Consider the following 26,013-nt stretch of genomic DNA (forward strand, 5'->3'; position numbering starts at 1 on the left):
ATCATCAGCTACCGCAATCCCTACACTTCCAAGCTCATCCCTGCATGTGGTGAGCTTGTTCAGATACACAGAGATCGTGTTGCCCTTTTCACACTTGATCTTCTGAAGCTTGTCTTTTAGTGCCAACTTCCTCTAATCACTGCTACTGTGATATAGATCTTTCAATGTTTTCCACATTGAAAACAATGTCTCCTTCCCATGGAGACTCGAGACTATGTGATCTTTAACTCCCTCCAGAAGGATTCTCCTTGCTCTAGCCACACATTTCTTCCATTCAGCCAACTCAACTGCACCAGTCGGCTTGGGGACTTCTTGATCAATGAAGTCCTTTAGACCGTTATCCTCTAGTACTGCTTCCATGTGATTCTTCTAGGCTATATAATTTGAACTGCCATCAAGGGCATATTCGAGTCTCAAACCATTGAACGCCATAGGTGAAATAGAGACGTGATAAGAACTCGATTTGTATATTCAGGAATCACAAAATTCAGCTTCTCCCTTCTTGTATATTGTTCTTCCTTGATCACTTGTGCTCTGATACCATGTAGAAATTCCCACTGTAGATCAACAGATTATGTAATATACTAAAACACAATGCAAGATCTACTTCTACAACACTTTGCGGAAGCTTAACCAATTTGAGCACGACCAATGAGAACACATATAACTGAGAATGAGAAGCAGTCACACATAACACAGAAGAAATAACTCAGGGAAAGCCTCAGCCTAAAACCCCAACTCTATATTATCATACAAGTGGAAATATAGTCCGGATTACAAAAAGAATCAGCTCACAATCTATCTTGCTCTCTCTACAATCCCTCTGCTGCTCATAGACAGTCAAAGGCCTCTCTCAAACCTTCTCCTCTGCCCTCCAAGCCTCCTATTTCTTTGTGCAATTTTCCTTGGGGTCTAATGTTGTCACTTGTGTGAATTGGCCTCTTCACACACTCACTAACCTCTGATTTAACTGCGCAATCCTGAAGGAGATAAATCCTCATCCATGGATGAGCTTCCTTTATAGGAAAATTTTCATCCAACTGATAGTACACTGTCCCTTCTTTGATCTCAACTGGGTCTCTGTTTGAACTGACATGCATGAGTTATTCATGAGAGAATCTTCAGTTATCTGAAGTGCAGCAGTTATATGCAATCATGCATTAACTAACTGAACTCACATTAATTTAAACAAACTGTTTAAATCAATCTAACTGGACTTGACTCAGCTAACTAAGCCAACTAATTACAACTCAAATTAGAACTCATCCTTATCTCTTTAACTGATGGATAAATTCCTCAATTAATAGAGAAACTGTTGCATGTCCTCACATAGACTTCATGTTTGATTTTTCACAACTAATTAACTCATGGTGAATTAATTAATTAATTTTCAAACAACTATTAAGTTCAAATTCGAATTTTACTTCCTATGTTTAGTCCAGGGACTGACTAAAATAGGAATCCATCGTGAACTGCTAAAAATAGAATGTTATTTTTAGCACTTCCATTTTTCATTCCATGTTGCTCAATCCAACACTGGTGCCCAAACTGCTATTTATAGCAGTGCTATTTTTAGCACTTCTATTTTTAGCATTTCTTGTTGCTATTTTCAACAGGGTCAAGTTGGAATGAGTTGGCACTTGTGAAGATTTCAAAGAATTGATCTCCAACTATCTCTGACATATAACTGACTTTTCATCATCTGGTTTGAGGTAAGGTCACACTTTTTCACCCTCCACTTCCACATAAGGTGACTATCTAGTGATGGAAAGAGAAACAAATGGAGTGGTGAAATAAAGATCAATAAAATAGTGGAAGACAACTCATCAAAAAAAAGTTGAAAAGAAATACATCATCGGGGGTCATAGGAGATCTATAAATTGTAAACCCTGTAGAGGCAAATATATATGCGAGGTGTGAGGAAGAGGAAATTTGTTGTTGTAATCTCTTGTTGAATAATTTATAAGACAATACCTCTGTTTGGTGGACGTAGCCCAGATTGGTTGGGTGAACCACGTTAAATGTTGTCTCATTTTTTATGCCGTGTGTGAATTTATATTGTTTTCCACTATGATTGACTTTTAACAATTGGTATCAGAGCAGAATTAATTCACTGCCTGTTGGAGAAATAATTGTTTGTTGCAGTCATTATGAAGTGTAATCACTCGGCTTCTTCAAATTTTCATCATAGGTGTAGCCATGGACATGCAATCCATCACACCGAATCTCCTCAAGATCTCAACTATGTATTTTCCTTGTCCGAGGAAGATTTCACCAAACCTTTGCCACACCTCCAATCCCAAGAAATTATGCATCGGGCTAAGATCCTTCATCTTGAACTCCAAAGCCAAATCCCTATTGCACCCAACAATGAGCCTCTCTGCCCAAATAAGGAACAGAGCATCAACATATAGCACCAAGATCAAATGATCACCGTCAACAACCATGAATGTTAGGATGATCAAAATGTCAATTAATTAGAGATTGCGCAGTCTGATGATCAGATATTTTCTATACCCATGATGTCATAATATATTGAAGTTTAATATAGTTGTAAACTAAAGTAACGCCACTCAGCGAATTATTTTAAATTGATTTTAAATTTACTCGCACACGAAATATCACTATGAAGGTATTTATTGGTATAAGTATATAAATAAAAAAAGGAAATGCTTAAAGGGATTATCAAATTCATGAAGGGTATTTATCCTTTGTACTTCACTTAATTTTAAAGTTAAATTTATTATATTTTTTCAAACTGTATTTATAATGATATTGTAATATGCATTATATCAAAATTATTTCTAGGACATCTCAATCTTTATCTAAATGTTGTATCTCAGCTTTGTCAATCACAAAAAGAGGTTTTTAAAATGTGTGGGATATCAAATTTATTTACTTATCATCATGGTGGTGTTGTTAATAAAGATGTAATGTATCAAAAATCTTTGTGGATCATCTCAATCCTCATCCAATCTACTATTTAATCTAGGACAACAACAAACATGTTTTCAAAATTTGCAGGATACTAATTTATTTTATTTTATTTGTAAGTTGGTGTATATCCTTACATGGACTACAGTTTCATGATGCAATTATTTATATAGTCCATTCAAAATTACATATACATAACTTATGGGTCTTCGTAGCTTCCATACAGTTGGGTCCCATGTAATCATTTGCGACCCTCTCATTATTTTTTTATAAAAGATTCGCATTGAATGAAGTTTACACGAGTATAATCGATAGTAAAACTATGGAAATTGTACTTATATACAAATCGATCGGCGCAGTTTTCCAGGTGCATTTTCTTCTACGCCATGAACTAAAGCCTATTCTTTTGGTGGTGTGAAATTTCCTTAGTCTTTCAGAAATTCATAATCGGATCATTTTGTCAATATTTTGTTTGTAATTTCGGCATTTTCTAATTCCAATCTTGTGTCTGTAGGGATTTCTTATAATAAATTTTTCATTTTTTGAAAATAAACGAATCCCAATAATTTGTTTGAAAACCATATGTTCTTGGGCTTGATGTGCAGAAAATTGTTGGCCCTGTCGTAAGTGTTCATGTCAAAACATAGATACTGGAAATTACATATTGGTTTTCCTTATTTTCATTTTGTCGTTATTTCTTTTGCATTATGGTATTTTATGGACATTGATGGGTGATTTATCATCCCTTATTTCGCACATCAATTATATTTCCAAGGGGACATTAACAAATTCTTTTCAATGAGAATTTATGAGATAATGTTTTATACATATCCACTATATTTTAATAAGAACATTAATGGCTCCTTTTCAATGGTAATCTAAGGATGTTTTACTTTACACTTTATTATATTTCGAGTGACATTGATTTGACAGTTGCAATCAAATGAGAGAATGATTTATTGCCCCAGGCAGGGTATAACGCATTCGATAACTCAAGGCAATACTTCCAACGTTCTTGACTCTCCACATATTTTTGTTCTGAACTCCTTCTGGTCCTCTTTCATTTCCTCTGAAAATTTTGAAATAAAGCGTCAAAGGAAGAGTTCATGCAAGTTTCCAAAACCTACACGATTTTGAAAGGGAGTGTTACAGATCCATTTGGGCACATCAAATCCCAACATTTAGATCAGCGATTTAGGACTCATCAAACCTTGAAATCAGTTGTTTCATGCCCTAAACAAGTCAACCCTTTGAGTGACCTCAGTTGAAGATTTAGTAAACAAAAAGGTATTACAGACCCATGTGCTAGTGTGTGTGTTTTGTGTTATTGAAACAACGGATCGATCAAATTGCCAATACACAGAAAATAAGTGGAAAGACAGCAGAGAAATACAGTAAGAAACACAAAGACACAAACAGCTTTTAATAAGGAGTTCACCCTATTCTCCAGGGCTACGTCTCCAGTCCAGCTTCAGTGGTGGCCTTGTTTTATTGTGTCTTATAGCAGAGAAATTACAATACAGGGACTCAATGTGAGTTCTCGTGAAGTAGATTTTGCTTAGTAGGGTGGTTCTTGGATTTCCCAAGCCACTCGGAGTTCACAGACTCTTTTCCTTCCTACCAGCTCTGTGACCCTTGGTCTATAGTGGAAAGAGCCAACTATGGTGCTCAATCCGGACAGATTCCTCTATGGGAAGGCTTGATTCTTCAAGCTCTCTAGTGCTCGATGCTGCCTGTGGTCATCTCGGCCCTCTGTCTCCTCTGCTTGGCTTTACTGCTCTCTGTGCTCAGTCCTCCTCTCAGGGTTCACTGTTCACTGTCTCTCTTGGTCGTTTGGACTCCTCTCTATTCCTCCTCTCTCTTAATCTCCATGTCTGTTCGGTTCCTCTCCCGCCTACGTCGATTCGCCTATCGCCTGCGTGCTTGGAGTTCCATGTTCGGCGTCAAAATGAACGCTCAAGAAGTAGCCACACGTCTCCATCGAAACAGCGCCAGCCTGTTCGTCGATTCGTTTCTTTGGTTATGTTGTGGATACGTTCTTTCTCCACCGTGGCGGCCAACGGATTCCAAATCCCCTTAAATAGCGGCTTAATTCCATGTCGATTCCGCTTCTGTCTATTGGGCGCAATCTCATCCGTCCGATCTGGGCTCCTCAAGATCCGACGTCATACACACGTCGAGCGCGGTTGACTTGCTCAACTGATAACGCGCGATCACGGTGGTTTTTCTCTCACCTTCGCTACCACGTGTTGATCGTTGAGTGGGATCTCTCCGCTCTCCTCCAAAACCTCTTACCGTTCAAGGGCGCCCCGATCAAAACCGTTAGTTTCCAGGTCATGGGTCCCACCTTGGTACGTTGGTGCTTTTCATTTCTCCGCCCATGGTTCTCCGGCTCCCAACGTGACCAAGGGCTTAAGGCCCCTCCATTTCAGCCCTGTTTGCCCAGCTAATCGCGCATCGAAAATCAGCTCCTTTTCTCGTTTCGGGGCTCCCAAGGGCTACATCGACCTCCTGCGCAGTCTCCATGGGCCTCGGTCAGCGCGCTTTGACCGAGGTCCTCGTCATTCCACGCCGGCTGCCATGGCCACTAGTTCAAGGTGTTTTCGATTGCTGTTTTGGATTTCATTCGAGATTTGTTCGACCTGATTTAATCATGGTTCTTTGACAGTTGTTTATGGATCCGATTTGGATCACGACCTCCCTACTGAAAAAGCTTTTGGACCACCAAAAGTTGGTTTTCTTCAAGCATCGACTAAGTGAGGAAACTGTTGTCTCACTTGTCTAATCTCAATCCACTTCGCATTGCTCGGCTTCGAACCTTTAAGCCCAATCCTGAGGTATTCCACCTGTCCACTGCACGTCGTCCTTACCTTCCTGTCTAGCACTGTATCTTCCTGCAACTCATTAAGATATTCAGGTAGCAGGTCATCAACAGAAGGCAATTGACTCTGCTCTTCAGGGTCCTCAATCATTGAAGGTTCAAACAACCTCAAGCAATCTGCGTTCACGACTGAGTAGATGTGCATGTAAGCTGGCAGATCAAGGCGAAAAGAATTTTCACCAATCTTCTCAAGTATCCTGAAGGGTCCATACCTGATAGGTTTTAGCTTCTTACCTTCACCTTGCATCCTGTCCTTGCTGATGTACAGCCAGACTTGGTCTCCAAATTGAAAACTATGCTCCATCCGATGCTTATCATGTCTAGCCTTGTACTTGGCCTGGCTCTTTTCCAATTGTTCTTGTACTGCCTAGTGGATCTCCTGGATCTGTTCAATGAACCTAGTTGCCCTATCCACATCATTGTGTCTATCAACCATGGTATCTTTACCAAAGACAAAATCCAAGGGAGACCTTGGTATGAAACCAAAGCAGGTCTCAAAAGGAGATCTCTGGGTAAAAGAGTGTTTGGCTCTATTATAAGCATGTTGCACATAACACAAGTGTTCATCCCAAAGCTTAGGGTGTTTGCTGCAATATCCTCTTAGTAACTGGATCATTGTCATGTTAACTACTTATGTCTGGCCATCTGTTTGTGGATGAAAAGTTGTGCTTTTCTTTAATTTGGTGTCCATTAGTTCCCACAGATTGGACCAAAACTTTCCCACAAATCGGGTGTCTCGATCAGATATAATAGAAGTGGGTAATCCAAAATGAACCGATACATGTTCAAAGAATAATTTTGCAGTTTGTTCAGCTGTAATCTGTTTACTACAGGGTATTAAAATACACATTTTGTTGAACCTATCCACAACAACATATAGATAATCATGACCTTTCCTAGATTTAGGCAATCCTCCCACGAAATCCATGGAAATTCTTTCCCAAGGGTGAGAAGGAACTGGTAAGGGAGTGTATAAACCTAGTTTTCTATTGTTGGGCTTGCTTTTAGCACACATAGCACACCCCTTTACATATCTAAAAATTGTCTCACTCATTCTCAGCCAATAACAGAACCTTTGCAGCTGTGCAACTGTTTTACTTACCCCAAAGTGACCTGATATCAAGAAGTGTGTGCTTCCCTAATTATCTTTGCTCTCTCAGTTTGTGGAATGCAGAGTTTCCCACAATGATATAAGAGTCGATCCTTCACATGATAGTCCAATTCTTCTACTCTTTTGCCTTGACTCAAATTTGCATATACATCTTTAAAGTCCATGTCCTGAGCATATTGTTCTATGTAGCTTTCATGCAACACAGAATTATGCTTAAGTATGGTAGATGCATTTATAATGGGTCTAGATAACATGTCCACAACCTTGTTATGTATGCCCTTTTTATATCTAATGACTAAATGAAATTGTTGTAGAAAACCCATCCATCTGTAATGTCTTGACTGTTGCAACTTAGTTTGGGAGTGTAGATATTGAAGTGGCTGATGATCAGTATGTATTACTGTTTCTTTGCCCATTAAGTAATGTTTCCACTTTTTCACACTCTGAACTAATGCATACAATTCTTTATCATAGGTAGGATAGTTAACTACTGCAGGATTAAAAGTCTCAGAATGATAACATATGGGTTTACCGTGTTGTGTCAACACTGCTCCCATGGCATAGTCACTGGCATCAGTTTGGATCTCAAATGGTCTTTGTAGATCTGGCAGTGCTAGTACAGGTGTTGTACTAATTTTTTCTTTCAAGGTGTCGAAGGCTTTCTGTTGTTTGCCTCCCCACTGAAACACCTTGTTCAATCCTGTCAAAGCATGTAAGGGAGCTGCAATTGAGGAAAAATTTGAAATGAACTTCCTCCAATACCATGCTACTCCTAATAAGCTTCTCACTTCTGTAGCAGACTTGGGTTTAGGCCAGTTTACAATGACTGCCACTTTAGAGGGATCTATTTTCAATTCACCTCCCCTACTATATGACCCAAATAATTTAGAAAGGTTTTGCCAAATTCACATTTGGAGAGTTTAACATAAATTTTTTCTCTTTTCAAAACATCTAATGTCTGCTTAACATGCTTTAAATGTTCTTCCCACGTTTTACTAAAAATCATAATGTCATCCAGATACACAATAACAAAATCATCAAGAAATGTCTAAGTACATCATTCATTAATCTCATGAAAGTAGCAAGGGCATTGGTCAAGCCAAAAGGCATAACCAGCCATTCATACAATCCCTGCTTTGTTTTGAAAGCAGTCTTCCATGCATCTTGCTCTGCAACTCTGACTTGATGGTATCCAATGTGCAAATCCAGCTTGGTGAAATAAACAGCTTCCTTCAGTTGATCTAAAAGATCATCTATGCGAGGAAGGGGATAACGATTTTTTATTGTTATTTTATTCAGTGCTCGATAATCAATGAACATTCTCCACGAGCCATCTTTCTTTCTCACCAAAGCGACTGGTGACCCACATGGTGATGTGCTAGGCCTGATGAACCCTTTCTCGAGCAACTCCTGCACCTGCTTCTTGATTTCAACGTTATCTAAAGCAAATAACCTGTACATCCCAATGTTAGGCAAAGGAACGTCTTGCTGCAAAATAATATCATGTACTATTCCCTTTTTGGGTGGCAGACCTTGAGGTTCTTGAAACAAGACATCATACTCTGAAACAATCTTTTCTATATCAGCTTGTTGATCAGAATTACAGCCCTCAAATACATTGGTTTTATCAGTTTTCTTTTCCTTTACAACCATTAGTAAGAACTGTTTGCAGGAATTATCATTCTTTTCATCTATCCTGAGTTTATGAGAGTATAATTATTCTTGAGCTTATGAGCTCTTACAAAGTATTTGATTCCATCTTTAACAAGTAGATACTTGTTCTCAGCTCTATAGAAAATAGCCTTTCTATCATACAAGTAAGGACTTCCTAAAACAATTCCACATATATCCAAAGGAATTACATTTGACTCAACCTCATCTACAAATGCTGACCCAAAAGAAAACTTAAGTTTGCACTTTCTAGTCACTTGTAGTTGTGCTTTATCATTCAACCATCCTAATGGGTACGGCTTCTTGTGAGGTGTAGTTGCTAATCCCAATTTCTTTACAATTGCTTCAGAAATCAAATTTACTTGTGAGCCACTATCAAACAAAGTATCAATCTTTTGATTTTTGGAAACAACTCGAATATGGAAAAGCTCATGTCTTTTTCTCTCATGTTCTTCATCAATAACAGATTGAGCAGAATTACTAGTAGATGCTTCAGAATTCTTACCTTTTATACCTGTGGCTGCAATGATTGTTTCATCTCTCGAGTCTGACCCCAAATCTTTCTGAATAGCTGCAGCAGTCTTCTTCTTCTTGCCCTCGGACTTCTTAGGCCTCAGCTCTGGATGCAGAATCCAACAGTGCTCATCATCATGCCCCTCCTTTTTACAGTGAGTGCATGAAGCTTTGCCTTTCTGTGCAGTGTTAGCCTTCCTTGCTTTCCACTTCTACTTTCTTTTCTCCTTGCTCTTGCTTACAGTGGGTTGGGATGGTCCCCCAACTTCTGGATTTCCATTCTTTCCTCTAGCTTCTAGATGAGTAGCTTGTACAGATACCTCATCTATACTAGTGGGATTAAACATGAGGATGGTATGCCTCATGTAGCTGTGTAGACCACCAATGTACTTCAAAAGAGTTTCTGGTGAGTCTAATGAGATACCCAACATAAATTCTCTCTTTCGGAACTCTTGAGTATACCCTTGTACACTTTGCCCTTTCAACTGCCAAAGAGATTGCCAACTCATCATGGCTTGTTGCATGTAGGCCAATGGATAGAACTACTTTTTGATTGCAATAACAAATTCACTCCAGACAGAGATGGTCTTACCATGCTTCCTCATATCAGCTTGGGTTCTGCTTTCCCACCAAACCAAGGCAGTACCCCCTAGGCAAAGGCTTGCCAGCTGAATCTTGCTCTTGTCTGAGTCTATATTTTGTACTCTGCAATACACATCAATTTGTCTAATCCAATTGTCCAACTTTTCAGTATTTAGTTCTCCATCATATATAGGCAAATCAAATTTAACATCTAACTTAATCAAAGATGCTTTCTTATTATGCACAGGGCTATTAGGAGGTGTAGGGAAGCTTTCTTCTTTTCCCTTTCCTTTGGAGTGGTCATGGGAATGAGATTCATCTTCTTCTTTATCTTGCTTAGAGCCTGATGAATCTTCACCCTTATGCTTTCTAAAGTCCCTATACATTTCTTCTACCATAGACTTTATAGCTAGGAAACTTTCTATGAATTGGGGGTCTGGCCCTATAGAACCTTCTTCTGACATTGTCTTCCGAGAATAGACTCTCCCAATTTCAGGATTAGTTTCCACCAACTCTCCTTCTCCTAATTTGAGCTTTGATCTAGTGAGCATTCACAGCTAAACCAACACAAGCTTGTCTAACCTTACAGCCTAGAGCTTTGATACCACTTGATCTGATAATCACCCTATGAGTGACCTCAGTTGAAGATTTATTAAACAAAAAGGTATTACAGACCCAAGTGCTAGTGTGTGTGTGTTCTGTGTTATTGAAACAACGGATCGATCAAATTGCCAATACACAGAAAATAAGTGGAAAGACAGCAGAGAAATACAGTAAGCAACACAAAGACACAAACAACCTTTAATAAGGAGTTTACCCTATTCTCCAGGGCTACGTCTCTGGTCCAGCTTCAGTGGTGGCCTTGTTTTATTGTGTCTTACAACATAGAAATTACAATACAGGGACTCAATGTGAGTTCTCCTGAAGCAGATTTTTCTTGGTAGGGTGTTTCTTAGATTTCCCAAGCCACTCGGAGTTCACAGACTCTTTTCCTTCCTACCAGCTCTGTGACCCTTGGTCTACAGTGGAAAGAGCCAACTATGGTGCTCAATCCGGACAGATTCCTCTATGGGAAGGCTTGATTCTTCAAGCTCTCTGGTGCTCGATGCTACCGGTGGTCAGCTTGGCCGTCTGTCTCCTCTGCTTGGCTTCCCTACTCTCTGTGCTCAGTCCTCCTCTCAGGGTTCATTGTTCACTGTCTCTCTTGGTCGCTTGGACTCCTCTCTATTCCTCCTCTCTCTTAATCTCCATGCATGTTCGGTTCCTCTCCCACCTACGTCAATTCGCCTACCACCTGCGTGCTTGGAGTTCCCTGTTCAGCGTCAGCATGAACGCTCGAGAAGTAGCCACGCATCTCCATCGAAATAGCGCCAGCCTGTTCGTCGATTCATTTCTTCGGTTATGTCGTGGATACGTTCTTTCTCCACCGTGGCGGTCAACGGATTCCAAATCTCCTTAAATCGCGGCTTAATTCCCTGTCAATTCCGCTTCTGTCTATCGGGCGCAATCTTAGCCGTCTGATCTGGGCTCCTCAAGATCCGACGTCATACGCACGTCGAGCGCGGTTGACTTGCTCAACCGATAACGCGCAATCACGGCGGTTTTTATCTCACCTCCACTGCCATGCATTGATCGTTGAGTGGGATCGCTCCACTCTCCTCCAAAACCTCTTACCGTTCAAGGGCTCCCCGATCAAAACGTCAGTTTCTAGGTCGTGGGTCCCACCTTGGTACGTTGGCGCTTTTCGTTTCTCCGCCCGCGGTTCTCCGACTCCCAACGTGACCAAGGGCTTAAGGCCACTCCATTTCGACCCTGTTTACCCAGCTAATCGCGCATCGAAAATCAGCTCCTTTTCCCATTCCGGGGCTCCAAGGGGCTACATCGACCTCCTGCGCAGTCTCCATGCGCCTCGGTCAGCGCGCTTTGGCCGAGGTCCTCGTCGTTCCATGCCAGCTGCACGGGCCACTAGTTTAGGGTGTTTTCGATTGTTGTTTTGGATTTCATTCGAGTTTTTTTTGACCTGATTTAGTCACAGTTCTTTGACAGACGTTTATGGATCTGATTCAGATCAGAATGCCTCCTTCCTAGACAATTTCATGACTTGAAGACATCTAGAAATTGCCTCTATAGGGACCAGCGCAGGTAAGACCTTATGAAGGTGCGTTGCAGAGTAGCTAAGTCCACTGCGAGGGTGCTCTCCAGAGCACTTAGGCATCCTTTCACCTGCGCTGGGCGAGAATGAGCGAAATTCACATAGGGTTTGGGAATATTCTTATCTTGTGGAGTCATCTAGAAGTTTCCCTGTCTTCTCAACTCCTATGAGCTCGAAAATGGATGAGGAATGAGTTAACGAGCATCCTATCCTCCCATCCCTTCCTCCATGGAACTAATTCTAAGTATGGAAGGCCATTCAATGTCACCATTAATGACAAAACCTCCTTCATCTTCCTATAAATTGACCACTCATCTAAGTGATTAGAGGCTGGATTATGTTGAATTGTAAGGAGATAATGCTACTATGAGACTTGACTTTGGAGCAAATGATGTGATGCCACAAGCTTGTCTTGCTTTTGATGTGATGTGGATGGGATCCAAGCTAGAGGAATGACTTTGAATTAGACATTGATGGTTGTAATTCCTTCTTCTATCTAATAAAGTGTTTGAACCTTTTTCCATATTTGTGTTCTTTCATAATTCTTATATGTATGAATTGCTTCTTATTCCTTTCATTTATATTCAATGGATCGTATGCTTTGATCAGTTTTCGTCTTTTGTTATGTTTACAGGGTACTTCTCAAATGGATTAAGTATGGGAAGGAGCGACGGAATCGATACAAGGGAGGTGAGAGGAAAGCGGAACTATAAGTAGGCCTTTTATCCTCTCTTCTTATCTATTGCTTATAGGGAAAGTCTAAAACACTTTAAACTGTTGTTCTAGGCACAGCAACTTGTCTAGTGAATTAGTATTTATCCGTAGATGCTAAATTCTCCAAAAAAAATTGACGACTCCACTAGGGAAGAATCCTCTTTCCTAGTAGCTTATCCACCTCCTAAGACATCCTAGTATACTCTATTTGTGTTCACAAATTGTAATTCAGCTATTTACATTGAAAAATTGGTCAATACTGTGTCAAATTGCCTCTTGAAATGGCTTACTGTCACTAGCGCAGGCTTGTGAGGGACACAGTGCAGTGCAGAGCATCCCTGGCTTAGGGACAATGCTCTGAATCGCATTGTCTCGCACTCTGGGTTGCGTTGATCAACCTTAGGTCAAATTCCCACCTTTGGAAAGTGTTTTTGCCAACTTTTCTCTGTTTGTTTGCTTGTTGATTTATCAATGAATGTCATGTCTCAGAGAACAAATTTTATCTCCTTTGCCAGACCTACTTTTATTTGATTGATTAATGTTTCTTTAATGTTTTTTTTGTCATTGTCAGTCTATAGTCAAAGTTAGAATATAGTTGATTAATCTTCATTCGAAAGAAAGTGTCGTAAAGTCTTCTCTTCCTTCAAATTAGAACAGTCGCAAAATTCTTCGTTCTTATGAAAGATTGGTTGATTGTATGTGCATATTTCTTTTTGTTCATCATAACATTAAGGGATTTGAAAATAAAAACTTGAATTGTTCATATTTTACTTTGTGAATGCTTGAAAGGAATAGCTAGGGAAATTCCATTAGATGTGCTCTTTGCTCTTTGTCAAAAATCTGATTGCTCTATCCCTACTAGCTAAGGATTTTCATTGTTTAATTGAATGGAAAGAATGCTTATCATATTAGTTGCATTTTAGGAATTGCAAACATACATCACGTGGTGAACCTTGAAAGGCAAATTCTAAAGAAGATCAACTTAAAATTTATCTGAATTTACCTAATGGAGCATTGTCACTTAACGAAAAACATTTAGAGGTCTAGGCTAGAGACATGTTTCGGCGTCGTAAAACAAATCAATTGTTGCTAACTTGTCTGCAATACATCCCGAGTGCGATATCTCATTCCATGTATGTGAGTATATCATAGCTCGTCCATGTACCTTTGGGTATATAGGGCGGTGTTACAGTACGTAAAGTATATTGGAATGCTCTCACTGTGTGGTTTTGCATTAGACAACGCTTATATGGACTAGGCCTCCACGTACCTTCAGGTATATATGGGAGGATAAATCTAGGTTGCTATCCATCCTTAAGAAACCGAGTCGGCCACCTTGTAAACTGTGATATACCGAACACAGCATTCGGGGAGATTGCCTGCCCATACTTCTTGGTTCGCCACGGGGTATTCTGCAGTTCACAATTGCTTGGTAAACCTTTTGCATAGATTATCCCTCTTTTGTTTTGTTTTGTTACTTTGATTAAAATAAAATTAATTGACCATGGATAACATCCTCCACACTCACTCCTTAGTTGATCTTAGTTTGAAACATATGGCGACAAATCCGAAGTCCACCGATCAAGGAATTCCTTTTGACGGGAATCCTAGTCCTTTTCCTACTTTTGGAAATGTTGGTGCTCCATATATGGCTACATTATCCCTTCCCGGATTTACCATTGGCTTGCCAGTATGGTTGTTCTCAACCTCCTTGGTTCAAAATGTCGTGATTTCCCCGTAATTGAGTACATCTCCAATTGGAAAAAATCAAACTCCAGTTGGTCCTAAAGTTGACCCTTTTCCTTTTTCCTCGGTTGTTTCCTCCTCCCCTTCTTCCTCTTCGCCTAGTGAAAGTATTGGTACTGGTAACCAGGTGGCTAAGAAGAAGAAGAAAGGGAAGAAGAAGAAGAAGCAAATTCAGCAAAGGGGCAACCAAGCAACCATTGTTTGAATGGAACATCTGATGAGAAACCGTCTGTCAAGCCTCACAAAGTTCGATATCCATGCAAACTTTGTGCAGGAGACCATCTTCTTCAAGATTGTCCTGATATTCCTCAAATCTTAGAAGAATGGTCTTCTCGTTCACACCATCCCCTGTCATCAAATTCTGGAGATCATGTTGGTGACACACCATCAACTAATGGTAGTAAAGTTCATGGAACCAAGGGTAAAGTTAAGTTTCCTTGTAGGTTATGTGAAGGGAATCACCCCATTCACCTTTGTCCCTATCTGGATGAAGCCAAAAGAGTGTTTGATAACTATCCTGCTTCACCACAGCGACTTCCATCTGGTTACAAGAAAATCTCCCTCAATCCTTCACTAATTGATGAATTGACCGACCAAAATCAACCGTCGGTCAAACCCACTCTCTCTGAAAGTGAATCCTATGAGTCTATACCTGACCCAAATCAACAGGTCGAGGTAACAGTTGACCCAATTTCACCTTCAGCTAATCGTACCTTTCCCAAAGAGAGTGAATATGATACCACTCAAGTTCTTTTTGTTTCTTCAAATTCCAATGAGCTTGGGGGCAGTCCTCATGTTCCATCAAGACGAGGAAAATCCTCCCATTCTCGTAACTCGAGGGGTTAATTCTCCCATTCTTACGATACCCCCTCCAAGTAGTCTAGTCACTTCCTTTGATTGTAATCAACTAACAGGATTTCATCTTCCTTTTATGTGCCTTTCCAAATCATAGTACAAGTTTGTAATATGATTGTATCTAGCACTATTATAGATGAAGGTGCATCAGTGAGTATCCTTTCCTCAATTGCTTTTCAAGCGCTCGATTCGCCGCCACTTATGCCTGTTACCCAAAATTTGTTGGCTTTTAATAGAGGAACCAATGAACCATTAGGGATCCTCCCTCAGTTACCTATTACTTTGGGAGGAATAATCGTTTATCTGGATGTGATGGTAGTCCCAAGTCCTTTAGATTACAATTTACTACTTGGGCGCGACTATGTTTATGACATGGGAGCTATTGTTTCAACACTCTTTCGAGTGATTTCTTTCGGGCATGAAGGAAGAATTGTCAGTGTTCACTAGCTTTCATTTCCCGGTCCAAATATGGCTTCCAGTCAACCATCTTCCCTCAATGTTCCTTTTGTACCAATGGTATCATCCCCGCCATGGGTTAATTATGTGGCAACCAGTTCCATGCCTACATCAACTAACGATCAATTCAGTGATATTGTACATCATGTACTGGCGGAATTGGAACCAGATCTCTCCTTCATGACCTCTTATGAGTTGTGATCCAAGGATATGAGGATAGTTCCTGGTCTTATGTCAACCTCGTTAAAAAATGAAACAAGGGCCCATGAGGATAGTTCTTGGTCTTGTGTCAACCTCGTTAAAAAATGAACCAAGGGTAAAGTTAAGTTTCCTTTAGGTTATGTGAAGGGAATCACCCCATTCACCTTTTTCCCTATCTGGACGAAGCCAAAAAGGTGTTTGATAATCGTCCTGCTTCACTACAGTGACTTCCATTTGGTTACAGGAGACTCTCCCTTTCATCATGCTGGGGGCATGTAAACCAATCCAAGCATAGTTTTCCGTTTCGAGCTTGTGTAAAAATGAAACTGAATCCAAGCATAGTTGTTCATTTCAAGCTTGTGTAAAAATGAAACTGAATCCAAGCATAGTTTTTCATTTCAAGCTTGTGTAAACATGAAACTGAATCCAAGCATAGTTCCCTATGGTTCAAGCTTGTCTAAAAATGAACCCATTTCTATTTTAACCTTCGTGATTGCCATTTTATCAACCTCTTTGATCAGATGAGCCTTGGTTGTTTTCATCCCATCGCCACCATCCCTTTGGCCGATCATACGCTTTCACTTGGTTGTTTTACCCTTTTTGAGGAACAGTTAAAATGAGTGGTCTTATTAGCTAGCCTCTTCACATAAATCAACATGTTTTAAGAAGTTCCAACATCACCGGAACCAGTTTCTACCCTAGACACCATTCGTTCCTCAAAGTGGAGTCCTCTTTAAGCTCTTTTCAGAATCTCTAAACATGAAAAGATTTTCGAGCGCTTGTCCTTTCCAGCTCGTTAACGGATTGGAAATGATATCTCTCTTGTATTATTTTACGCTTTTTCGGACTTGAGAGATTAATTTACGAAAAAGAACTTGTGGAGTTTTCTTTTTTGTCCCCTTTCAAACTCTCTAAACATGAAAAGGACCGAGTTATCTTTGTCATTAAACTCGTTTAAAAACATCAAATAGCAACAAACTCGTCCGTCTAGACAAGACTGAGTTTCACCTTCGCTAGACTCGTTAAAACATCAAATAGCGATGGATTCGCCTTAAGGGTGAAATTATACAACAAGCATATGCTATCCTCCTCAAGCTTGATAAAATAAAGAGGTATTGATCAGCAATGACTAGGGAAAATGGAAAAAGGGGAAAACCAATTTATGGTAGCAGGTCGCTCTTGAACATGACACTTTCACTCCATCACCGTGACTATCTCGGTTGGGTTATTAGCTTGATGGTTATCACACCATTGGTCTATCATACCATCCATTGCTTTGTTTTGGTTCAATGCTACCAATTCACTTTAGTGTCTTCAACATGTTCAAGAAAAGTCATTCAGTCAAAATCCATCTTTTGCAATACCATAAACCTTCATTTTCATGACTGCCATTCCTGAACCTTGTGTCATCACTCAAATTCCAACTCTAGAAATCACTACAGTCATTTCGTGTCGTTGATGTGGGATACATCAAGGCCCTCTAGCGATTGGTCGCTTCTTGTCGACATCAACTCATTGTCCAAGAAGTTGACTTAGAAACACCCATTCAGTACCTTGAGCCTTGTATACATCAATGGCAGGTTTCTCACTTTCGGCAATAGGCATACATCAATGGCCTTCGACCAAAAGACTTTGTATGGTGTTCGACATCAAATCATCCATTCACACCATGCAGAATGTACTGCAGTACCTTGAGGATCATTATCATTATTGGTGATTTCTCTCACATCTATTAACAGCTTACATCATCGGCTGGTAATCAAATGGTGTCTTCCCATGTTCAACTTCAGATAACATATTCACATGGTTAGACTCGTACTTGATCGAACGGTTGAACAAGATTGAAGATCCCGGATCTAGTTTAATCCATCCGGACTGTGATATTAGGAGTACTAAATCATATGTACAATGGCTTTACATTGATAGTCATTCCGATCATGGGTCTATATCTATAGACGACTGTTTATGTACATGTAATGAAATTTTATAAGCTGAGAATGGGTATGCCTTCCCTCAGTTATTCATGTAAAATCAAATATCATGATATATGCATTATAATTGATGCAGGTCACCTTCCACTTCGATACCTCCTCATCACATTGTAAAGCATTTCATTCGACATTGGCATTTTTCTGACTTCATGCTTTAGGGGGCAATTGTTACAGATCCATTTGGGCACATCAAATCCCAACATTCAGATTAGTGATTTAGGACTCATAAAACCCTAAAATCAGTTGTTTCATGCCCTAAACAAGTCAACCCTTTGAATGCCTCCTTCCCAGATAGTTTCATGACTTGAAGACATCCAGAAATTTCCTCTAGAGGGACCAGCGTAGGTAAGACCTTATGAAGGTGCGCTGCAGAGCAGCTAAGTCCACTGCCAGGGTGCTCTCTAGAGCACTTATGTTTCCTTTCACCTCCATTAGGCGAGAATGAGCGAAATTCACATAGGTTTTTAGAATATTCTTATCTTGTGGAGTCATCTAGAAGTTTCCTTGTCTTATCAACTCCTATGAGTTCGAAAATGGATGAGGAATGAGTTAAGGAGCATCCTATCCTCTCATTCTGGTGGGCTCCAGTATTGTAGCAATAATGCTACAACTCCTGGAGCTTCCTATCTCTAATTTTATCAACCCGGTAGTTCGTAACAAACTTGGAAGCGACGGTGTTGTATGCACAAGTACTAGCTCTTGTCGCAGCTGTCACTTGGTCAGCTGGCACAAGTCCGTTAGGGCTCAAGCCAACTTCTATATGTTCTCAGAAGAAGCTTTCTAAATGATGAACGAAGGCTATCTTAAAGGAATTTAACCTACTTTGCAAGAATGAACTGAAAGCCAACCAAACAGGGAAACCCTAGTAAACCCTAATCTGACTAGTTTAATCTCTATGATGCAATGGTGGGAGTGCAAACTTCTGGAAATGATGCCATTACTTCTAGTGAGATGAGATGCATGAATTTAAACTACTTTCATTGGAGAGAACACATTTTTGTATTTTTGCTCAAGTGGGTGGAGTTATTGTGATTGTGCTTCTTACTAGGTCTTGACTGTGCAGAGGTAGTTCAAAGGGAGGAAGGCTTGGGAAAGGTCATGAGGGCTCTGAGAGGTTCCAGGGGATCCCTCACATCATTCCACAGAAGTCCACAACGTCCAGGTGCTCGGCAACTGTGTTTGCAGGCTTCTACAGGATGTCTGCAGGGGATCCTACAGGAAACTCGGGATTTCTACAGGATGTCTGCTAACTTCTACAGGATGTCCTACAGTCGGAGTTTTGGGTAATGGAGGAGTGAAGGAACTATATGGATGGATGGGTATGATTAAAGAGGAGCTTGAGATGGCCTATGGACAGAGAGATGAGGTGGAGAGAGAGTGGATAGAGCTGGTTGGTCGATAGAAGGGTAGGGGCAATGAAAGGTCAAAAAGATTGAGAAACGTGGATAATAGAAGGGTTGGAAGGCAAATGAGCTGAATAGAGGATGAGTAGGTGGCTTAGGCACGGTTCAGGAAGATAAGAACACGATGAAGTGGTGCTGCGCAGTGTAAATGAAACAAATCACCCTTATCTTGCATGTAAACGAAAGTTCACCAACCTATTCTAACTGTTTTATTAGGAATCAAAGAACAACAATGTAAGTTGAAAGGAATTCGTGCATGATACTGAACCAAAGAGTCATTACTTGAGATAAAATCGCATGGACAACTCTTCAATCGAAAACATTACAACAATACTTGCATGCATATGTTAAAACAGTGTTTTTTCGGCAGTTGGCACGGTCTACACTTCCGGTCCCCAAACAGAGGTGAAAGTGAGCATGCATTCAACCTTTTTGAACTCAACTTAACTTCAATCTCCCTACGCTAATTCTGACTAATGAAACAACTGCATTCATGAAACTAATCTACATAACCAAACCGAAACAGTCAACTCAGCAAACTGTATTTTTCAAGTGCAAGTAAAGGAAAGAAATGCAATGAAAAAAAAACAAGTAACAATACAAAGGAAAGGAGGTCTATTGCTCTCAGGTTGGGCCCTAACCTGAGAGCTATAGCTCCCCTAAGAACTCATAATCGAATCCAAATCTGACTGCCTTTATTAAAATATCATAATCATGAGTCTAACAACATGCCAAAATTGGCTTACAAAGAGCAAAAACAGAGCTACAGCTCGTAATCCAAAATCTATATCAAAAGTTCAAGAGTCCCCACGAAGGCTACAGCCTTAATATTTATACATGATGAGGGCCAAGCTGGCCTCCTCAATTAGTGGAGCTTGGCTGTCCAACTGAAAGTAAACTACTGTTCCTGTAGAATCCGTTGGCTGCCTTCTAGCTCGGTGGTGATAGATGTTGGAGCTCGGAGTTGGGGTGGAGATCACGAGGGAGGTCATTCAAGGCTGTGGACAACCTCCCTATCAACCCGCAATGCCACCTTGGTTGTCTCCTTGTCTCCATTTGCGTGGTCTTTGCTCCATTTAATGCCAAAAAACCTGAAATCATCATGTATTAGCTACGTAGGCATAATGACTGCCCTTCTTCCTACAAATAACACGAACATACTAAGAAAAGATGCATAAGTGATAAAAAATGAAGGGTTGAGCAAGGTAAGTAGGCCAAATGAGCCCAAATTGTTACCAAAATTTGGGGCTCATCATCACCCCCCAGCTAAAATATTTGCTCATCCTTGAGCAACTAGTCCAACTCTTCATTATTCATTGCTTTTACTGCTACCCTTACATCCCAAGCCTCTGTAGTAGTGTCTTCCTTGCTGATATGAAACCCAGCCCTTCTCTCTACCTCTTCCCACTGTTCATTATCATCTGTCTCTGTGCTGCCTTCCATCAATCCTAGCAGCAGTGGTGGGCTGAGTTTAAGGCCAATCCAGCTGGCCTGGAGGTTTTGCATGGATTTCTTATAGAGGGCTACCCTTACCAGAGCTTCCCTTATCCGAGTTGGGGTATGGTACTCTCGGATTTTCAGACTGTGTGCCAATGTATTCCATCTGCGTGCGCATGCTTGGACAGCGTTGTCTCCTAGCAGTCTCTCCATGTCCTCAAAATGAGCTATGGCTTGGGCCTGTTTATCCATATAACTTAATGAAGCTTGAGGGTCAGATGACAAATGTTGGTGTGCCGAGATTAGTGCAACTGGATCCCCTGGTTCTGGTCTGATGAGCAATGGCTCGTTCAGCTCTCGGTTCATAATTGCTTTTTCTTCTGCTGCTCTTTTGTCCTCATGGTTCAGCCATGAGGCAAATGCCAACAATTGCATATCTCCCAGGGCCGTATTGGGATCCCATGAAACTTCATTAGGCAGGGCCAGATTATGGAGGTAGAACTCCGCTAATTTGGCCCTATCATCTGATGAGCTAGTACTGCAAACTTCAGTGAATTGCTGCGGGTCTTGGAGCTGAGAGATACCTCTTTGTGCCAAGGTATTGATCTGGAATTGCAGCCATTGGTCTTTCAAGTACAAGCCATAGGATTTGGCTGGTTGTCTGCATTGGATAGCATCCATGGCCCAGCTAGCCATGCAGGCCAATTGTGCATCTTCCTGCTGCAGCTGTTCTCTGAGAGCTTGCACCTCAATTTGTGCTTGTTGTTCTGCTTCCTGTAGGAGTGTGGTTGGCTCTCCAAGACCGGTGTTCAGTTCCTCTTTGCCTTGTTGTTCCTCTGTGGTGTCCTTGGAGGATGTACCTGTCCCTGTCCTCAGCTCCTGTAGCTGCAATCTCAGTTTCTGGTTTTCTTCCTGTAGAAACACACGTTGGCAATTTGCCACGTGTTTGGCCATGGACAATTCACTTCTGGCCTCCTTGAGTTGCTCCTGTAAGGGACCTATGTCCGCCACACCCTTTGACTTTGCTATTTTCATCCACGTGTGTGTACGGACTCTTTCTTCCTCTAATGCAAAAAACAGTGGCACAGTAAATTTCTGAGGTATGATTTTGCTAGCCTCTAAAAAGTTGTAATAGGAACTCAGACTTGGCTGAGGGCTGGGCTCTGGTATATGCTCTTTCTCCACTTCCTTTGGTGGCTCTACTTCACCCTCCCTTGGTGGTGATAAGGGCTCTTCTTCCATTCTCTCAGTTTCTTTAAGCCTGGCTAAGGTATCCTGTAGAGCATTTTCAGCATCCTGTAGCCGAGCTTTTTCAGTCAATTGGTCTACTCTTTCTTGCCACGTAGTTTTCTTCGGGCTTCCCCTCTCATAGGTGACTGATATCCTCGAGGGGGACCTTTCCTTGGGTGAAGTAGGGGCATCTTCAATGATGATCGGGCTGCTGGACGGAGGTTGTGGCTTGCCCGTCTTTATCCTCACACTTCTTCGAGCTTTAAAGTATAGAGGGGTCTCCCTCTTTCTCTTCTCCTTTGGCTTAGGAGGTGTGCTGAGGCCGGCCAGCACAGCTGCTGCCTCCCTTTCGCGAATATCAGCTTTCTTCTCCTTGGGTTTCACTTTTTCAGGGCTTCCTATAGAAGACCCTGTTTTAGTCAATTTCGGGCTTCCTGTAGAAGACCATGTTTCAGTAATTTTCGAGCTTCCTGTAGAAGACCCTTTTCCAATAATTTTCGGGCTTCCTGTAGAAACAGGTGTCGCCGCCTTGGTTTGCTTTTCTGCATGGGTTTTGCTTTTTGACTTGGTTGCGGTCGCTGTCGAGGCACTCTCGCTGATGTGGACCTTCTCAGCTTTGTCCACTCTGCCTTGCAACCTTTTCTCTCTTGCTGTCAAGATGGGTGTGTCATCTTTCTCCCTGTCATCCTTTTTCTCTTGTTTCTTCTCTTGCTTTTTCTTCTGCTCTGTGGTCGGGGTCTTTTGGCCTTTTTCTTTCTTTACTGCGGCCACTGACTCCTTCTCCTCACTGCTAGAAGAACCGAGCTCTTCAGTTAGCATCTTTATGTCCCCGTCCTTTGTCAAATTTTTGAAGTCTTCCCATGAGAGAGGAACCTTGTACGTGTGGAGCGCATCCTCCACGAGGAGTTTGATCAATCCATGGTGGGCTACCTGGTCTGGTATGCCTTCTTTCAGCTTGGTTGCACACTCAATCAGAGACTGTAGTAGAAAGTAAGGGAGACTGAGTTTGTTTTCTACAGGTAGCTCCATCTGGTGCCGTAATTCATTGAGTAACCGAAAGTGGTACCCGTATACAATGCTAAAACGGCCTTCGCAGGTGATGTACTTCATAATTTGCAGGCTCACTTCATTCCATGGTGGCAGTAAACTGGTTCTACGAACCCCATTTTTGTCTTCTGAGAATTCCTCCTCTGGTGGAAAGAATTCTTTCTTAGCTTGTTGGCTTAGTTTCCTTTCTTCTTTATCCCATGGTAATCCCATTGGGAGCTCCGTAACTCAACTGAAGAATTGTGGGGTGAGTTTGAGGCTCAGACCCCTGAAGGTAACGGTGGCCAACGTTTTAGATTTCGGCCTCAGAGCCTGCAAAAACTCTTCTGCCACTTCGTCATCATAGCCCTTCAATTTGTCACAGAAGGATATCCATTGTGCTCGTGTGAAGAGCTCCCCCACCTCAGGATTTTCTCTTAACTTTGTTGAATCAGTGGGCTCCCTTCTGATGAACCCACCCGGCATTGTGAAAAAATTGTTGTGTTAGCTGGAGGTGGCAAATGAGAAAGAAATTCGGTCTACTGGGACAGAGCGTAGGATTACACCTCTGTCATGCAAATAATTCACAAAGCTTACCCCCTGCAAACTTTTAACACAGCTAATTACACTGACATCCTGTAGGACGACAGTTCATGCACGGCAGACAACAATTGCAACAATTTTTCTTCGACCAGACTGTAGACGACGATTCTGCCACCTTCAAAAACCAATTGCATGGAGAGTTCAGGCTTACCTTTTTAATCCGCCACCTTTTGACGTGAGGAACCCGACTTCCTGTAGAAACAGCTTTCCTGTAGGAGCAGCTTTCCTGTAGGAGCAGCGCGCGATTTCCGGGGGATACTGCAGTGGGTCTGCGCTCTTGCTGTAGCTTCACAGGCGTTCTGATGGCCAAAGACTCGGAGTATCGAACTGCAGAGGGATCCGGATGATTACTCGAGTCGCAAACGGTGAATGATAAATGCATGAGGTTGATAATCTAGCCGATTAGATTTGAATCGGCGGAATCCGTGGCGCGGGGGTGAGTTGTCCCTGCCGGACCGTTGGGCGATGTCACACCATCATTCTTCTGCAAGTTTACTTACTGCCGCATCATTCCCCGTAGATCCGCCGTCGCCATTCTCGTTAGAACTCGTTTCTCCCCGAGTGGACGGTTCTCACGTGTCCACTGCCCGTTTTTTCCACGGCCACCATTCACACATCCAGCTCGACCAGCTGACTGGTCGACGTGGCCAATCGATTGACCATACAACCGCTCAACCCATCCATTTCACACTTTGCAAACATTTTCAAAGTAAAATTCATGCAATTCGTCGGAAGAAAGGGTCGAGACACTTACCTGTGCGGCCGCAACACGATTGTTCAGGCTTTTGGACGACGATGAGTGGATTTATTTGCTGCTGGTGGATTTGCGCAGGCCCGGAGGTTCGTATTCACAGGTCGCTGACACTGGATCGGATGCTTCAGCTGCATGCGCCCGCGTTTCCATTGTATATGGTGTGCACTCTAGCGGGCTTAACTGTTACGGGACTCCTACAGGATGTCCTGTAACAGTTTCTTCCTCCTCGGGTGCATGCTGCACGACGAAGGCAATGGCCCCACGATCACGCTCACAGAGCTCATGGATGGCTGGGATGGATATGGTATGACATCTCAGCGTTTTTTTTATTTCAAAAATTGCTTTTCTCTTGATAACTCACTGATCTGCTTTGATGGTGCAGGTAACTTGGTTGCATGTCGACAGGGACGGTAGAAAGAGGTGACAGCAATGTATAAGGGTGACAACAGTAGCTTGCATGCGTCCAAACCGACCCTTGGTCATTAGATCTCCTCATAAAATGAATTCTGGCCCTTCCCGAACTTCTACAGGAGGCTTCCTGTAGAAATACAGAACTTTCTTGTAGAAAAGTTGCGTTTCCTGTAGAAAAGTCTGCACCTTCCTGTAGAAAGTCTGCCATGATGAAATTGTGCACATACCTTGGAGGAAATGAGTATTCTTGGAGGAGGTGCTGGTGAGGTCTCCTGGCAGCATGATAAGGATCTTTGGATTTGCATTAAGACCTCCTCTTCTTCATAGAACACCTGCGACCTGCATGCATTTTCACATTATGAACTTGCTGTCCCTATCTTTTTGCTTATTGTTTTTTTTCTTTTTTTTTTTTTTTTTTTGAAAGATAACAGGGGCGCCTCAATGAGGTTTTCACCCTTGCCATCTGCCTTAAGCGCCTCAGAGAGGTTTTCACTCAAGGATCTTTTCAAATCTCTTTTTTTTTTTTGAAAGACAATAGGGGCGCCTCAATGAGGTTTTCACCCCTACCACCTGCCTTGGGAGCCTCAGAAAGGTTTTCACCCAAGGATCTTTATTATTATTATTTTTTTTATTTTTTTTAAATCTTTCAGGGTATGCCCAAAGCAGAGGCAGAACCCTTCTCTATGACCAACACTAATTTCTCCATAGTTGTGATGAATTCTTGTCTTGAGAGAGGCTTCCTGTAGATCTTCAATCGATGCCCATTGACAAGCATGGGGATGACCTCCTCATCAATGGTTCGAATAAGAACAGATCCATTGTCATGGCATTTTTCCACTGCATATGGTCCTAGCCATCTGGTTCTCAGCTTCCCCTTGAAATCTTTGTATCTGGAATCATACAACAAGGCCCAATCTCCCGGCTGGAATTGCTTGTCATGGAGATGTTGGTCATGCCACACCTTTCTCTGAAGTTGAACCACTTCTGAGTGAAGGAGGGCCTGCATCCGGTGCTCATCCAGTCCATTCAGCTGCAATAACCTTTCTTGTTGTGCATGGCTGAGATCTAGATCTAGCTGAGCTGCCATCCTCAAAGTGTTGTACTCAAACTCAATGGACAGCAATGCTTTCTTCCCATAGACCAGCTCATAAGGTGTGAAGCCGGTGGTGGTCTTCCAGGTGGTGTTGTAAGCCCATGTGGCCTCAACCAGGCGATCTGTCCAATCTTTCCTACTGCTGCTCACTACCTTAGTCAAAATCCCTTCCAGTGCTCTATTGGTGACTTCCACTTGCCCATTTGCCTGTGGATGATAGGGGGTGGAAGTCCTATGCTTGATTTTGTG

The sequence above is a fragment of the Pinus tabuliformis genome, chromosome 2_2 (genome assembly GCF_031772625.1).
Source record: "Pinus tabuliformis cultivar Carrire ecotype Pingquan chromosome 2_2, CPIR1, whole genome shotgun sequence".
Taxonomy (NCBI): Eukaryota; Viridiplantae; Streptophyta; class Pinopsida; order Pinales; family Pinaceae; genus Pinus; species Pinus tabuliformis.